This window comes from Macrosteles quadrilineatus, unplaced genomic scaffold, assembly GCF_028750875.1.
Source record: "Macrosteles quadrilineatus isolate MER2022 unplaced genomic scaffold, UCM_ALF_1.0 Scaffold_10__1_contigs__length_6754688, whole genome shotgun sequence".
In the NCBI taxonomy this organism is placed as follows: domain Eukaryota; kingdom Metazoa; phylum Arthropoda; class Insecta; order Hemiptera; family Cicadellidae; genus Macrosteles; species Macrosteles quadrilineatus.
This window is the reverse complement of record NW_026542603.1, coordinates 5,127,401-5,143,935: the sequence shown is the minus strand read 5'-3', so window position 1 is coordinate 5,143,935 and position 16,535 is coordinate 5,127,401.

Genomic DNA, 16,535 nt, shown 5'->3' with positions numbered 1-16,535 from the left:
AAGTGTAATTTAAACGTAGTTACGCCTCTGAGAAACTCGTGGAACTCAGCACGTGTCAGACGTAACTCTTGGTAACAACTCCATTAACAGCAATTGAGACTTGAGCTGTAGCTTGTTACACTCATACAGCTTCTAGATAATGGAGTGAACTAGTTGTTGCAGAGAATATATATTGTAAGTATTACACCAGTGAAGTGATTATACTGTAGTGTATGCATTTGTATAGTTTCCTTTAAAAGAGGATGTTAAGGTAAAAAAAATATATTCCAAGGGTGTGGAGTTTTCTTTTGTAACTAAACGATAGATAAGTAAATACTCCTGCCTCAGCAAACCTGCAGACTAAGCGAATTTCAATTTACCTGGCTGGATTTCTACTCAAATATTCCCTAAAAGTTGTCAGATTTATTTCCTATTTAAAAAAAACATTAATTTTAGTGAGTACTTAGGTTTGCTGCTACAGGGAAGATATTGAAGTGTGTTTTTATTGCAATGTTGATAGCTTAGTATAAAATAAACAAAACTTCCAAATTTGGTTGAAACATATCAAAAAACAAGGAAACTACAACAGTTTATTTATTCTCCATAAGAATAACATGGGAATTTTAAATATAACTTTTTTTTAATTATCCCCGTAACCGTTGGGCATACAACATCGCTTCAATATACAATTTTTTTTTAAGCTTTACAGAATGGTGTGGAGAGAATTTATGAATTTTTAGGGTCAAAAATAGAGAAAAAAATCAATTTTTACACCATAAAACCCCCCATAAGCCCATGTTCCCATAGTTGCTGGTTCGTGAACTCGTTCAAATAAACGTAGGTTTACACTTTTGTACCAAATTATATCAAAGACGGACCATTTTTGCTCGAGTTATCGCGCTAACGGACACATATACAGTATATGAATTTGAACGGATGTTGTTTTTTTGCCTCTGGGGACATCAAAACGAAAAAGTAAATCGTTCCCGGGTCTAGGTCTTACCATGAGACATACGGTAATATCGTAGTCTCCATACAATTCGCAAAAATAACATGGGTCCCATATTTTGAATATTTCAAAAGGTTTGTCATCAGCAGGCCTCAAATCAGAGAATGCGTGGTTTAAACCCTTATTCCATAACCTAATGTGTTATATACTAAGATAATGTTTTTATTAGTTGAAACGTTAGATTACCTACAAAATTAAGGATTAGGTTATTTTAGGTTGGGTTTAGCTAGGTTATGCTGGAACCAAGATATATTCACAACATCCATTGTGTAAAACACAGGTAAAACACAGACCTCGGCTTCGCCTCGATCGTAAAACTTGACCTCGGGTCAAAATGAGTCACTTTAGGCCCTAGTGATGAAATATACTATTACATGTTTACATAACCTCTATGAATACTATATTTGAAGTAATATAGTATACCATATACGGTTTTTGTGTTTATGGCTTAGTTTTTACAGAGACATAGTTTTTACTGACAAAGCCACAAATAATCTTTTAAATGTAAAAAAAAAAAAAAATAACGGAGTCTGGCACGTAACATTTTACTGACAAAAAACAAAATCTGCCACTCGTTTCCGTTAGACATCTGCTATTTTGCGTTTGACCTGCTTGTGTCATTGAGTGCCCCACTTCAGACTAAACTTAAGAGAATTTCGATTTAAGTTTTTAAATTTGAATATTAAGATGTATGATTAGTTTTTCGAGTTAATAACTCATTAGATTTGTTTACTAAGGAGTTCAGTTACGAAAATTGTTTCATAAAAATCTTATATTTATTAAAAATGCAAAAATACAAAATACATTAGCGTTGTCAGCCGGAGTTTACAAATCGATTACACTAATCGCACTTTTTGACGTGAAACAATACACAACTATATTGGGAATTGTTGTCTCCTTTCTATACGAGTTTTTACTTAACGTGATTTTTCAATATTAGTATAAGAAAGATCGTTTTTTTAATCCTTCATAAGCTGCTCTTTAATTTGGAAGTTGAGAAAAAGAGATTGCCTCCTGACAAGACAGCAATCAACGCTGAGATGGCTGCAATCTAGATGGATTCATCTGACATTGGAGACAGTGGCTTGCTCTCACAATGTTAATACTAGTTTTATCTGACATTGGAGACAGTGGCTTACATTCAACAATGTTAATACTAGTTTCATCTGACATTGGAGACAGTGGCTTACATTCAACAATGTTACTACTAGTTTTATCTGACATTGGAGGCAGTGGCTTACTCTCACAATGTTAATACTAGTTAGTTTCATTTGTCATTGGAGACAGTGGCTTACTCTCAACAATGTCAATACTAGTTTCATCTTACATTGGAGACAGTGGCTTACTCTTAACAATGTTAATACTAGTTAGTTTCATTTGACGTTGGAGACAGTGGCTTACTCTCAACAATGTCAATACTAGTTTCATCTGACATTGGAGACAGTGGCTTACATTCAACAATGTCAATACTAGTTTCATCTGACATTGGAGACAGTGGCTTACATTCAACAATGTTACTACTAGTTTTATCTGACATTGGAGGCAGTGGCTTACTCTCACAATGTTAATACTAGTTAGTTTCATTTGTCATTGGAGACAGTGGCTTACTCTCAACAATGTCAATACTAGTTTCATCTGACATTGGAGACAGTGGCTTACTCTTAACAATGTCAATACTAGTTAGTTTCATTTGACATTGGAGACAGTGGCTTACTCTCAACAATGTCAATACTAGTTTCATCTTACATTGGAGACAGTGGCTTACTCTCAACAATGTCAATACTAGTTTCATCTTACATTGGAGACAGTGGCTTACTCTTAACAATGTTAATACTAGTTTCATCTTACAATGGAGACAGTGGCTTACACTTAACAATGTTACTACTAGTTTCATCTGATAATGGAGGCAGTGGCTTACATTCAAAAATGTTAATTCTAGTTATATCTGACATTGGAGACAGTGGCTTACTCTCAACAATGGTGATTTGCGTGTGAAATGTGAAATAACAATCCCGGGCTCTTGCCTATAGTGTCCTAGGAAAAAAAAAATGGTGGGATTAGATCCCGTGATCTTTGGGACCAAAACCTCTAGCTCAACCAGCTCGCTCTTTGGGTAAAGTCTAGAAACATCGTAAATTTGTAAACGAAAAATATAGCATGGTTCACGAAAATAAACGCAGTCACAATTCAGCATGTGAAGTTCCATTAACAGCTGCGTCAACACACGCACGCACACTGTGTTATAGGCACATAGAAGATTAAAAGCGTACACTGCATTGCGTCAAACACTATTTCACCAGAAACTGTTTTTGTACATAACGTTAATACGTTCTCTTGTAGTTATAAAAAAATTTTATAAATTTAAAAACTATTTTTTGTAGTAAAAATAAAGATTCTGTTTTCATAACTTATGCCATGGACACATTGGGTGTCATGTATATATGTGTGTTTATGTATGTTTTGATGACTTCTGGACATCATAGACAAAAATAAAAGTGAGTGAAGCCCACAAGTAATCTAAAAATAATAAAATAAATTGTAATCATAATTAACTATATTTTCAGAAGTGTTAATTATAAATGTTATAGTTAAATATAATTTTGACAATTTTAGTATTTAGAGTTCTGTAAAAACGTTGTGGAAAAGGCATAAAATTAAACCATATACAATTTAATGCAAGTATTTTTTCCTTGCATTTCAGTGTCATTCAAAGTATCACACAAGTTGAGTCTAAGTTTCACCAGAATTTGTAACAAATATCAAAGTTTTTAATGATATTTCAATTTAAAACTAAAGTTTCGTTAGTGTACTATGTGTTGACTAATAAAAAACGGACTGAAACTTCTTAGTACAGCCTCTATAAAGCTGTAGAATGCGTAGTATTTAAACTTGTAAGGCATAGTAAAAACGTTTCCAATAAGTTTGGACCATTTAGCAGTTAGAAAAGTTAGTTCATTAGGAAAGCACTTGGAACTGCAATATCTGGAGAAAGTTCGTATTGAAGTAGGAGTTAATTTCGTCTGTTCCAACCATTGAGTGATAGAATAATTGTCACGTAATAGTTAAGTAGCTAAGAATGAGCATTGGGTCGACGGAAAAACTTTTTTTTCTGCTATTGGTGTGTAATTTAATTTTACGTATTGTTTTATAAATATACACAAGCGTTAGTTAGCAAAAAAAAATCTTTCGGAGATACAACATTTTGAAAGCCTCCTCAAACACGGTTGGATTAACTTAACCACTTTATTTCTAAAATCGAAAACAGTGAAACGCTTCTGCGGTAGCTCTTGAATTAAAGAAAGGAAGCAATTTGCACTTTGGTGCTTTATTGTTTTGCTCTTTCGCCAAGAAAGTAAACGTACCTTGATGCCACTCCTAAATCGAACGACGATTGCATACATTTTAGCAAACGCACTCTGTTTATAAATTGAGTATATGAGTTGTCTCTTAAAGGATTTCCGCATAGAAGAAAAGCTATTGACTCCTTTGACTGTTTATCAAAGAATTGTATAACCTGTATAACATTTGTCTGCTCCTTTAAAATCAATATAAAAACATCGAAAATGTGTCTATTACCATATACTGTACTGTAAAATCACAGTGGTTTTAAACAAAATCATCCTTGGAAACATAACTTAAAAAAATAACGAAAAATGTAATACTTCAACAAGATTCGCTTATACAAATACATGTATATGTGGCTATATAGTTTTGCCATTAATTATGAATCTACTATTTACTGTCTCAACTGTACTTTGAATGTACAAATTATCATATGTTCAGCTGATTTTTTGTAAACGTTATATTTCATTTTTATTGTAGTTCTTTCTTAATACAAATGTGTTTCATGATTAAATCTTTTCTTTTAATTACCTTATTTTGTGTTAGTATATTTATATAAGGCACAAGCCTTATTTATGTAAAATGTTATACCCTACTCACTGAATTAAAATTTAACAGCAACTTTGTTTCTTTTACCCTTAAAGAAGGAACAATCTCTGATAATGTTTCCCCTTTCCCACACTGCAGTCTCGGCCTTCTCGTTTGTTGGATCATTTATAACTCTACATCATTATTCACTCGGCCAAATGTTGGTGTAGCCTATAATTCATGTTTCTATACCCTGAAGGGGTTCCCATTAGGATTATACATGCATTTAGGAAAATAAATGATAGGAAATAACACAAGAGAAATAAGTCTTTAGCATAAGTAAGATGACATGCGGAAGTTAGGTGTAAAGTATAAGAATCAAATGAGACTGCTCTGATGAAAAATTGGGGTTTTCTGAAAAGGGTATTTTTTTAGAACTCAGCCGCTTGAGTTCATGGAAAGATGGATGTTTTTTTATGTATCGAGTGCTATCAAAAATTTGATCAATTAATAATAAGAGAAAATTATTGTAAAAAATATTGTAAAGAGAAAATTAAGAATGAATTTTCTCTTGTGATTACAGTTTAACAATAACAACAATTTGAATTACAATTTAGTATTTTATAATTCTTTAAACTCTATACAAAATGCTGAGTTCAACATGCAATGCTGTGAAAATCATGGTTAAAAAGTGATTGTAATTTTTGTAATTTTATCCATAAAATGGAATAATTATTCTCACCACTTATAAACTTAAATTACTGTTGGGATATTAATGAGAGAAAGTATGTGTTTGACAAAGCCGTTTATTTAACGTGGGCAAAACAGTAGTTTAACACTCAAAACAAACAGGTCAAGGGGTTCAACTTTACAGTTTAAACAGTTTCTCAATTATATTTTAATTTATAGGTGAATTTAGGTAAAAGTCTTACAGTTAAATACCTTAGTCAACGTATCTTTTGATATTACACAGAAAATCTTAATTACATTTTAGCCTCGCAAGTTTCCTCAAAACCAAAGTTAAACTAAGGCTTGATGAGCAGAGAGAAGATGTTTTAAGCAACAACACAGTCAGGTTAAGAGATTGTAGCAATCTTATTACCTCAGACTAGTCTTGGTGCTTTGACACTGAGAATGGTGAAATAATTGCCCATTACCTTCGATAATGACTTTTTGCTTTTTGAAGTAATAGGTTTCACAGGAAATCAAAGGAAATTTGTTTTATGTGATTCTCTACGGTAAAAGATATACACTTGTGGTAGTAACTAAAAAAATATTATCTAGGCCTAATGAGATATATTAGTAACAAGTCAGAACAAATTTGCTTGCAAATATGGTCAAATTTTGCTATTTTCAGAAATGTTTATACTGATTGTAACATATTTAGTCCCGAGTATTATTAAGTCCAGATCAGTATAGTTTTCTTAATTTTTTTTTTAAGAGGTAGGCGACCTCTTTTAACCTTGCATTTGCCCGTCCACATAGACTACAGATCTGTGCGTGGAACGTATCCAGCAAAGCAACATAAGACACATAAAGCACAGTACGAAGGTGAACTGTACTGATAAATTTTAGTGGCAGTGACCAGGATCTGAACCCACGACATCGCTGCCTTGGGCCCGAAGTCCGTGACGCTACCAACTGAGCCACCGCCTCACATAGTTTTTCAAATTCCATAAATTTTAAGCCGATTTAAAACTTTGTTTTACAGCCTGGTAAATAAAATGTATTTAATTAAAATGGCAAGAAAATGGCCCATAAAAAGGCTTGTTAATGACACTTGGTTTCTCGTAGCATTTCTACTTTCCACTTCATTGGTCAAACGAGCATCCTTTACACAAGTCAAGGTAGCCTAAATCAAAAGTAAACACTAATGTTGATTTTAATAAGGATTTAAAATGTGGTAAAGTTAACAAATAAAGTTAAAATACGGTTTGAAAGTACAAATTTTACTAATATTTTTTACATAGAATTGATTTAAACGATTGCAAAGTTTATTCTAAGAGTTATTATAATAACTGCAACAGCCTAAAATATAAATTTATAATTGATGTATTTTTGAACCAAGATATAAAACTAAAGAAAAATGTAAGTCCTGCGAAGATGGAAAGGTCAAAATATAAGAATCAACAACGTCAAACTTATTTTTCATTAAATTCAATAGCTATAATTGAAGCTGCAAGTTGCAATTGAAGCTTGATTATATATTTAAAACGGTTTGTTGTAAATCTAGGGTAATATTTAATGAAAGTGATATTACAACTTTCATAAATATTTGAAACTCAACAATCGAAACGAATATTTGTTATCAAGTCCGGTGATGCGACGGAAGAATATTTAAATTTTAGTTAAATTGGAATGATTCTTACCTTTATTTTACAAAAGTACGACATAACTATTCAAACACACCATTTTTTGTATTTATTAGATTTGATTCTTCTAATAAAGGTACGCGCGCACTGCGCCGTCACGGCCGTCACGGCCGTCACCGCCTTTTTCAGGGGGGGTGCGCGCACTGCGACGGCACGGCCGGCCGTCACGGCCGTCACAGCATTTTGGACTGATGTATTTTGCAGTTGAGTTGTTTTGCTGTGAGCAGTGAGAGTGTGGGAGCTATGGATATCGACGAAGACGTGGTGGTAGTTGGATTAATTTTAGGAGAAGAGGAAGAGGAGAGGAAGAGGAAGATGAAAGCTAGATTTTGGATACATAATATAAATAGAAAACTACTAGGTTTTGGCGAATTTCACACATTATTCCCCGATCTTGTAGAGGACGATGACAAATTTTTCCAGTACTTTAGGATGACCCATGAAAAGTTCGAATGTCTACTTCGATACCTGTGAACTAACCTGTGAACTCTCTACTTCTGTGACGTCCGTGCCGTGGGGTGCGCGCACTGGGACAGCACGGACGTCAAGGACGCCGCGGAATTGTCCTGAGATTCGCTCCTCCGAACTTTCTGACAGACGTCGGTGGCGGCGGTGGCGTCCGTGACGGCCGTGCCGTCCTAGTGCGCGCACCTCCATTACATTACATGGGAACGACTTTTGGAAAAGGCCGGCCGTGACGGCCGTGACGGCCGTGATGGCGCAGTGCGCGCGGGGCTTAAAACATAGAAATTACCGATTCTTTACGGTAGATTTTCTTTGAAAAGACTTTTCATATAAAAAGCTCTTATAACAGTCTTTTGTCTTTGTAGCCAAGAAATCCCCAAGAGTTATATAAGTAACACCATTCACACTTTACACGAAGGAAAGAACAGCTGAACATATCCCATCACAGGTAATTCCTTAAAATTAAACTGTGTGAAATTTTACATCAAGCTACCTGAGCCGCTCAAAGCAGCCAGCCTTTCTCTTTCCACTTTCAAATGAAAACTCTTTAATTGTTTCGTAGCAAACCCGTTTTATAGTATTAAAGAATTCATAGAACACGAAATAGAAATGGATAGAATGGCTAATACAAACTAGTTTTACTTTTTAATTTTATTTATATTTTAGAACCCTTTAGAACAATGACTCTTGGTTTGATGTATATATGTATTTATACTTGTTTCTATTGTTATACAACTTGACAATGCCTATTCCTTCTGTACATGGTCAATGGCAATAAACTATTCTTATTCTTATTCTTAACAAAATTCTTGGAAGAACTGTATTTAAATTTCTTACATGAGGATTTTAATTGATTTTATTTTGTTTTTAGTTTATATGTAACAGCTCAAATGATTTTTAAGTGTAACGAGCTGTTGGCCCGTCCTACGTACGGGATTGGGAAGTAAACTAAAACTGAAGTTATATCAATACTTCCATTTCTAATCCTAGCAAAGTTCAAGCGGTTAAACATTTCCTGTTAACAAAAAGCTGCCAAGATGAATTAAAGCATGTACACATTGTTATTATCCTATTCTTTCCTCAAAAAGTCTAACTGTAAAATAATTTGCATAAGCTTTTCTTTGAGGACTCGGGGGCAGAGCCTCAATTTGTATACATCAGTGGTTATGGAATCTTACTTATTTTCTATAATCAATGGCAACATCACAGAATAATAAACTAACCTGATAGTTCTTAAGAATATTTTTATACTAGGTGAACGTGTGCGAATTCGCACGAATAATAAATTAGGATATTATAGCAACGTCGTTAGAAGTCGTTGTTCTTGAGCTCGATCGTTGACTATATGCATTCTAAGATCTTTTGCTGTTCAGTAGGGGTATTTTGCAGGATGGAGCTCATCATGTTGAAAACTTGCGCTTATGGATTAATATCCAAGTTGAGTCAGTGCTGCAAGAGCCATTAGCTTTGTTTAGCATTCTTTCTTGAACAGCGGTTTCGACGTCCGTAGGTATAAATTTGGGCATATGTGGGATGCTCCCCTTCTGACGGTTGAAAGGTGACAATTGGGTGATAAATTGTGTCGTGCACCTTATACATGAAAGGCCCTCCACCGTTATGTTCTTCAATTTTAGCTCGAGTGCTGACCATTGCAAGCGCAGGAGTTGTACGATCTAATGTTCTCTTTGTAGTTTCTGCTCAAATGATTTGCTCCATTAAGTAGGCTCTTAAAATAATAGATTTCTTGGTATGGTGGTAGATTCACTTTTCCTTTATGGCAGCAGGATGAAAATCCTTCGCCTCGTCCTCTTTGTTCTCCTTTAAAATGTAGTACACCACATTTCTGACATTTTAATGCCATATCTTCAAGTGAATGCTGCTGAATTCTTGTTCTTGTCACTTGTCAGTGTAATTTTGTAAATAACGTTGCCACTAACTGTTCCAGCTCTTTGTCTGGGCTCCTACGTTTTGCATTGCTTGCCGTATGTTGACTCGCCGTGTCCGACCGGCAATATTTCTTTGCCGTCGGGTCCTTGGCAAGTTTAAACGAAAATATAATGTAAAACTTTTCTCCCGTCGTGTCCTATACCTAGGTAACATTTATTTGCCGGGTTTCTAATTATTTTTAAAAACATGCAAACTGTTTACATTTAAAAACCAAACAAAACAGCTGGGATTTAACTTTTTTTAAACTAATGTATTGACATCTGTTTCAGAATATAATAACATTCAAATCAATCACAATGTTATCCTTATGGAAGGAACTTTGAGGGCAGCCCACGCCCTTAAAAATATATATTTTGAAAATTTAAAGCCAGTTTGCACATCTACACACCTAGACGAACATTTTGGTATATAATATGTGGGGTTAAATCTTAAAATAAAAAAGCCTTATTCTTCACAAAGTTTCATGTCGCGTATTAAATATATAGAAGATTCAACCAGCTGTTAGTTAAAACAAATTATATTGCACTAAAACAAACTTAAAATTTAAAAAATTTCTCTAAAAAATAAATTAGAACATCTAGCATTTACCATGTATATTTAAATAGTCTGTCATCCTCTTACCCAATAAATGAACGCACAATATTGGAAATCGAGGAAGATTCTGATATATCAAAACAAATTTTAGAAAAAAAAGAAAACCACCATAGTAAAAATGAAATAATTTCCAAAGCTTTTACGCTATTTATTCATGGGTCTAGTAAATACGAACTTTGCACTCTACCATCATGAGCGTCTAATTATTTTATAACAAAAGACAACCTAACGTTGTTTATTTCTCGAATGGTTTACCAAACCGCTAGTTGACAAAGCTTTACTCTACCCACAACATTTGAGTAGTTTAAGTTTTGATTACATATTGAATAGATATACAGATAAACAGATATACAGATATAAATAATGGGGGTATTAGTATTATAGACGCTAAGGATATTATTTCTAAACATAAACGAGTTTATTAAGAGAATTACTCGTTTGGAAAAATACTTGGAAACTGTTATAAAATATTCAAGGCCAGCGTAATGTAATAAATAGTGCTAAGTCTGAGGACATCAGGCTGATATATTTGCTATTACGTGACTTGGGCAAGAACTGTTGACTTTGACTCAGTTGAATGATTACGGGAGTGCATGTGACAGCTAACTACAAAACAATATCAGTTGACACAATTTAAACTGTTCGAGTTATAGAAAATATGATTAACTATATCATTATTTGGTTTATTATGCTGTGACCTTCATGTTGTTTACGTATTTTTTAACAGTATTGTTACCACAACTGGAGGTAGCACTGGCACGGCAACTCTACTAGACACGCTGTGAAAGTTTGTAATGTTAGTACCAACTAGGGGAATCGACTGGCTCATTGGCAATTGACTTTAACCCAAAACAGAACCAAACCCCCATATTATCCTAGTTCCTATGTCCTTTGTACAATGTACCGTAACCCAAGTACATATGGTGGCCAACGTCTTTCAATTCTCTAATTCAGTGCTCTAGTTGTATGTCCAGCTCAGTGATTGTTAACTAAATTTAAATTGCTCTAATGTCCATGAATAATGATACTTATTTTTAAAGTCACCTGACAAACTTTATTGCAGTTATTCCGTTAGAACATTTCTGTATTTCCTCTATTATAAATACAAATGCTTGCTAGGTTGTAGGCAAACATCAGTCTGACAGAATGACAGAGTGTGTTGTCCAATGTTAGACTGACAGATGCTACATACCTCACCTTGATTGTACCGTTCTGGAGTGGTTTGTAATGTGGTGTAATCTGATAAACTCCACTACCAACATAACACCGTATAGTAACTACTGTATACAATGTAAGTAATACTCTAAGGTTTTTTCACCTTATTAAATTGTAATCAAAATAAGGAGTACATAATCGTACTCCATACACGAGAGCAGTATGTTTTCTGTGACGAGAGGTGACCTTTTAGAAAGTGTATTTACAGTTCATAGAATATCCCTTGAGTAGCATGAATGATTATACTTAAATTTACGTTAAAAATGTATCTCTAAACAATGTCTCCAGTATAAATGTTAGGTTTCAACTTCCTGGTTATGGGTTATGGTTATAGTTAACTACCAATGGGTGTAAAATGTATTAAGCATACATTTTTTTACATGCAACATTATAAAACACCCTATAGCACTACAAGAACTTGGGGCATAAATTGAAAATTTCCATCCCCTTTTAAATCCCTCTTCAGTATATATATTATTCGATATATCTTGTAGGCAATACGTGAAGTTTTGATAGCTAGGATTAATTAAAGAATTGATATTAAACTTTACCTAAAAACTCAGAAAATTGCAGATTCGTTCTAAGAATGCATTCCAGTTATGTTCAAGACAGCTGAAATGTATTATAATGATAGATACAACATTTTAAATTAATGTTTGATGTTATAAAGGCAAAATTAGTTTTGTTTTTAGAATTAAATATTCAACTCATAATGCATATAGTCAATGCACATAGATTTGACAATGAGACAAATCCAATATAGTGATATTGACAGCTCAGTTGGCGTTGTCCATCGCAGGACATCTAATTATAACATTGATATATGCAATTGCTAAACTACATTATAATATTGAATTGCATTGTAATAAATGTATTGCATAGCACGTCAAACCGGTATTATTTTAAAATAAATGAAGTTGAGTGTTTAAAACAGTGTACGTTGTTTTGTAAAATACTTATTTGAAATAGTCAAGTTATCTATTTGGTGCCCAATGTAAGCTGTTCCAGCTGGGATGCAATCCCATAGTCACTTGTATGACCCTCTGTTTAAATAACGTTATCCATATGATAATCTTATCTTACTAATATTATAAATGTGAAAGTTTGTGTGTTTGTTTGAAGTTCAATCACGCATTAACTACTGGACAGATTAGGCAGAAATTTGGCACGATGATAGCACACATTCCCGATTAACATATAGGCATATTCTTATCTCAAAAATCCTTTCGGGATCCGCCCCAGTGGCTCTGTAGTTCCCCACGTTATCCTTATGAGTATTTGAATAGAATTAAAGAATTCAGTCATCTGTTTCAACTAAAAAGTTGGTTCTATGATATGCAAAAGCATTAAAAAGTTATAAGATTTACCAACAGGGTGCAGCACTATTTTTTGCATTTATGAAAACAGCTAATTTGAACTAAGCAGCAACAAAAAACTGTGACACGCCACACGCAATGAGAATTGTCAAAGTAGGATTGTTTACAGTTATGTTTATGTTTTTAATTTCATGAATGTGATATTTTGTGAATTTTTAATATTTATTTTTTCTCTATTGTTTAGGTGAAGTGCTAGAACAGTTTAGCTATGGTAGATGTGTAATAGTATATAGTATACCGTAAATTTATCAAATTTTATCAAACCGTGTCTTCCTTCATTGCAAACGCAAAGCTTGAGTATAACTGCAATAATCATTTCATACTTATATGCCAACCCCGTACGAAGGACGGGTATTTTGCTAGTATGGAAATAAAACAAACTAGGCTATGGCGTCAGACTCGCCAGCTGTTTGATTACGTAATTGAGATGTCATATAGCTGATCTTGTTTAGTAAAGAAATGAACACTATCCATATTGAAGCAGCTTACTGTAATCACTCCCATATTTTGCTACTAAACATTTCCTACTTTCCCCCTCTTTCTCTTCATTTTCTTTCTGTGTGGCATAAAAGCAAAGTAGTTAGACACAAGATGCTAATTCCTTGTTCCTTTTTGGCATACTTTTTTTTTGAAGAGGTTAGCGGCCTCTTTTAACCTTGCATTTGCCCGTCCACATAGACTAAGTGCCCGTGCGTGGATCGCACATTGCTCACATCTTGCTGTAAAGCAAAGCAAGGGGTGAGCCGGTACAGTACAAAGGTGAACTATACTGATAAAATGTTATCGGCAGTGTCCAGGATCCGAACCAAAGACATCGCTGCCTTGGGCCCGAAGTCCGCGACGCTACCGACTGAACCACCGACTCACTAAAAAAATGTAAAAAATTCTATCATATTTATGAAACAATTATATGACTGACAGTTCAACTTCACATGAATAGGTAGGTTTTATATTTCTGAAAGATTTATTGCTATTTTTTTATATTTCGGATAAACAGCATGTAATGAATTTGTAAAATGTAGCAAAAGGTGATTAAAAGAAATATTTAAACTTTAAAAATCAAACTGATGCTGTTTAAATTATTTTAGCGTAGGATATGTCTGGGGAAACAAATATAGGGATACAATTGATTATTAAGCAGGTAATTAGGTGAAGCTTTTCTGTAGCTTTTCATCATATAAATAGCACAAGATTTAAATTATTGGTTCTGCATTGATTCAAATGAAAAAAAACCAATTATTGAATCCTAATGATAAACTAAAATAGTTTTCATATTGCATTTTTAATATTAACTTGACAGTCATGTTGTAATACACAAATCGTTATATAAATTTAACAATGAGTTATAAAACGATAGCTCAGCCTCGAGTATAAACATGGAGCACTCGTTTAATCTCTTGAAGCAAAGTAGCCATAAGTGTGTAAATATTAGGAATGATGAAAATACATTGGCTGATATGACAGGTAAATATCACTCAAAGGACTGCAGTATTGCGTCATCATCACTGCAGTATTACTTCATCATCTCTGCAGTTTGCTGCAGAATCATTCAACAACCGAGCCAAGGTACAGGTTGTGCTGAGACATCAACCAAATTTAAGCGGTACTTCGCATGTTAGATAAACCGTACCTAAATAATATATACCATCGTGGTGCCAGTGATTTAGTGAGGCAGTGATTTTATATTTCTGCTAATAACTCTGAAACCCCTTACTAGTCCTGTCATGAGAATATTGCATTGGAATTATTCTCCAGTTTTCTTAAATTTAGCCTATGGTTTAGTTTTTTTTATTCACCCTGGTTACTAAAGTGTGCACTCTATCCACCAATTTAAATCCATCGCATTGATTTTTTACAAAAGGATTACGTTTATGTTTTTTATTGTACTTTCCTAGTTGGCTTAGCACCTTAAAAAACGTTGTATGCCACATTTAAATAACAGAGGTTTAATAACACACAGTAGGCTACATTCGAATTTATGATTAAAATAATTGGTTTATCAATTCGTAATCTAAAAGGGGGGTTTAGATATTAGAAAAAAACCCTGTAGTTAATATTACAGTATGCAGCAACAGCACGTTAACTATAATAACAATTTGATAAACTAAAAAAAATACCTAATACTTCTTCTAAATATGTGCAAAGAAACGTTGCATTTTAAATGTAATCAAGTTGTAAAATTACTATCTTTAACTATATTTGGGATTATCAATAAATGATAACGATTTAAACGTATCCATAAGAAAGACCTAAATCTGTTAATACCTCCTTAACTACAAAGTTAACTGATTAATAATAAATAATAAACATTATTAACAATAATAAACATAGTAAATATTCTTATACGAACTTGTCACCTAAGATGAAAAGAATTAATGTCGAACTACTACTGCGTTTGTGTTTTAATATCTTCTAATAATAGTTCACAATAGTAATTTCAATTAAAATATTTTATTTTGTGCCAGATTTTTTCCTCTTAATTTTTATTAGTTTGTATTGGATAGGAAATATAACCAAACTTGTATCAACTGAACAGTTAACGTACATATTGTCTTAAGCCTAAGGCCGAGTGTAAGACAAACATTCTGACAGGTTAAGCAAATAACTACGTCGTTCATGGGATCACATTAATATTGTTGTTTTTGGACTATATAGTGAGTAAGAATAATAAAGTTGTATATCTGTTTAAAAAATTAATGCATATGCACATACATGCAAATATATATCTTGAATATATAAATATTACACCACAAATCCATATCGATTTGACAGTTTGTCGTATTAATAAAAATTACGAAACTATACTTAAGAACTGTACACACTGTACTTAAGTAATGATGGTGAAGTTAAAGGAATAAATATGCTAATTTAGTACTTTACTATTATTATTTAATCTCTTTAAAAAGAGTCTGTTAAAATTTGAAAAGATCTTCTTTAGAATTTGATTTGACTTCTCTGTGATTATGATATTAGTTCATAATTAAACTGTCTTGTTTGAGTAATTTTCTAAATTGTTGTAAGAATTGAAAAATAATCTGTTCTTATTTTACAGCAATATTCACTGCAGATTGATTTTGTGTGAATAATTAAAATGTCCATTGTTACAATGGTTTATATTAGTCTTATATTGACAGCTCCAATAATACAAATAAACTTTCTTACTTTTTTTACAACACAATAGGTTATTATATATTTTCTACATGCATGGCTGCATAAAGTCTTTAGATAAAACGCACCACCGATACGTGCTTTCTAATAAAATTAAACCATATTTTTTTTTTCGAATGGGTAGCCTCCGGATTATTAAGATACAGTTAACGTGGTTTAAGCACCTGTAAAATCGATAAAAAACTTGGATTATCGACATTACAGGTATTTAAACCACTTTAATTAAACCATTAAGTCATTGCCAATTTAACCCTAACCCTACATTTTACACTCTGGCCCAGCCAATTAATTTAGTTGCTATACCATTCTAAAGGAATATTGCAGACATTTCCCCCAATACTATTTCATTATAATATTTGTTGACCTTTCATTTTTCGTAACATTAAAAATAATAAACTGTAATATAATATAATATAATTTAAGTAAAATAGCTGACCCGGCGAACTTCGTATCGCCTAAGTTATAGGTTTCCCCTAAGACAGACCGATGGAAAGAAAGTACCGTTACGTTTAATTTTCAAGATGATCTCGTTCGCATCGC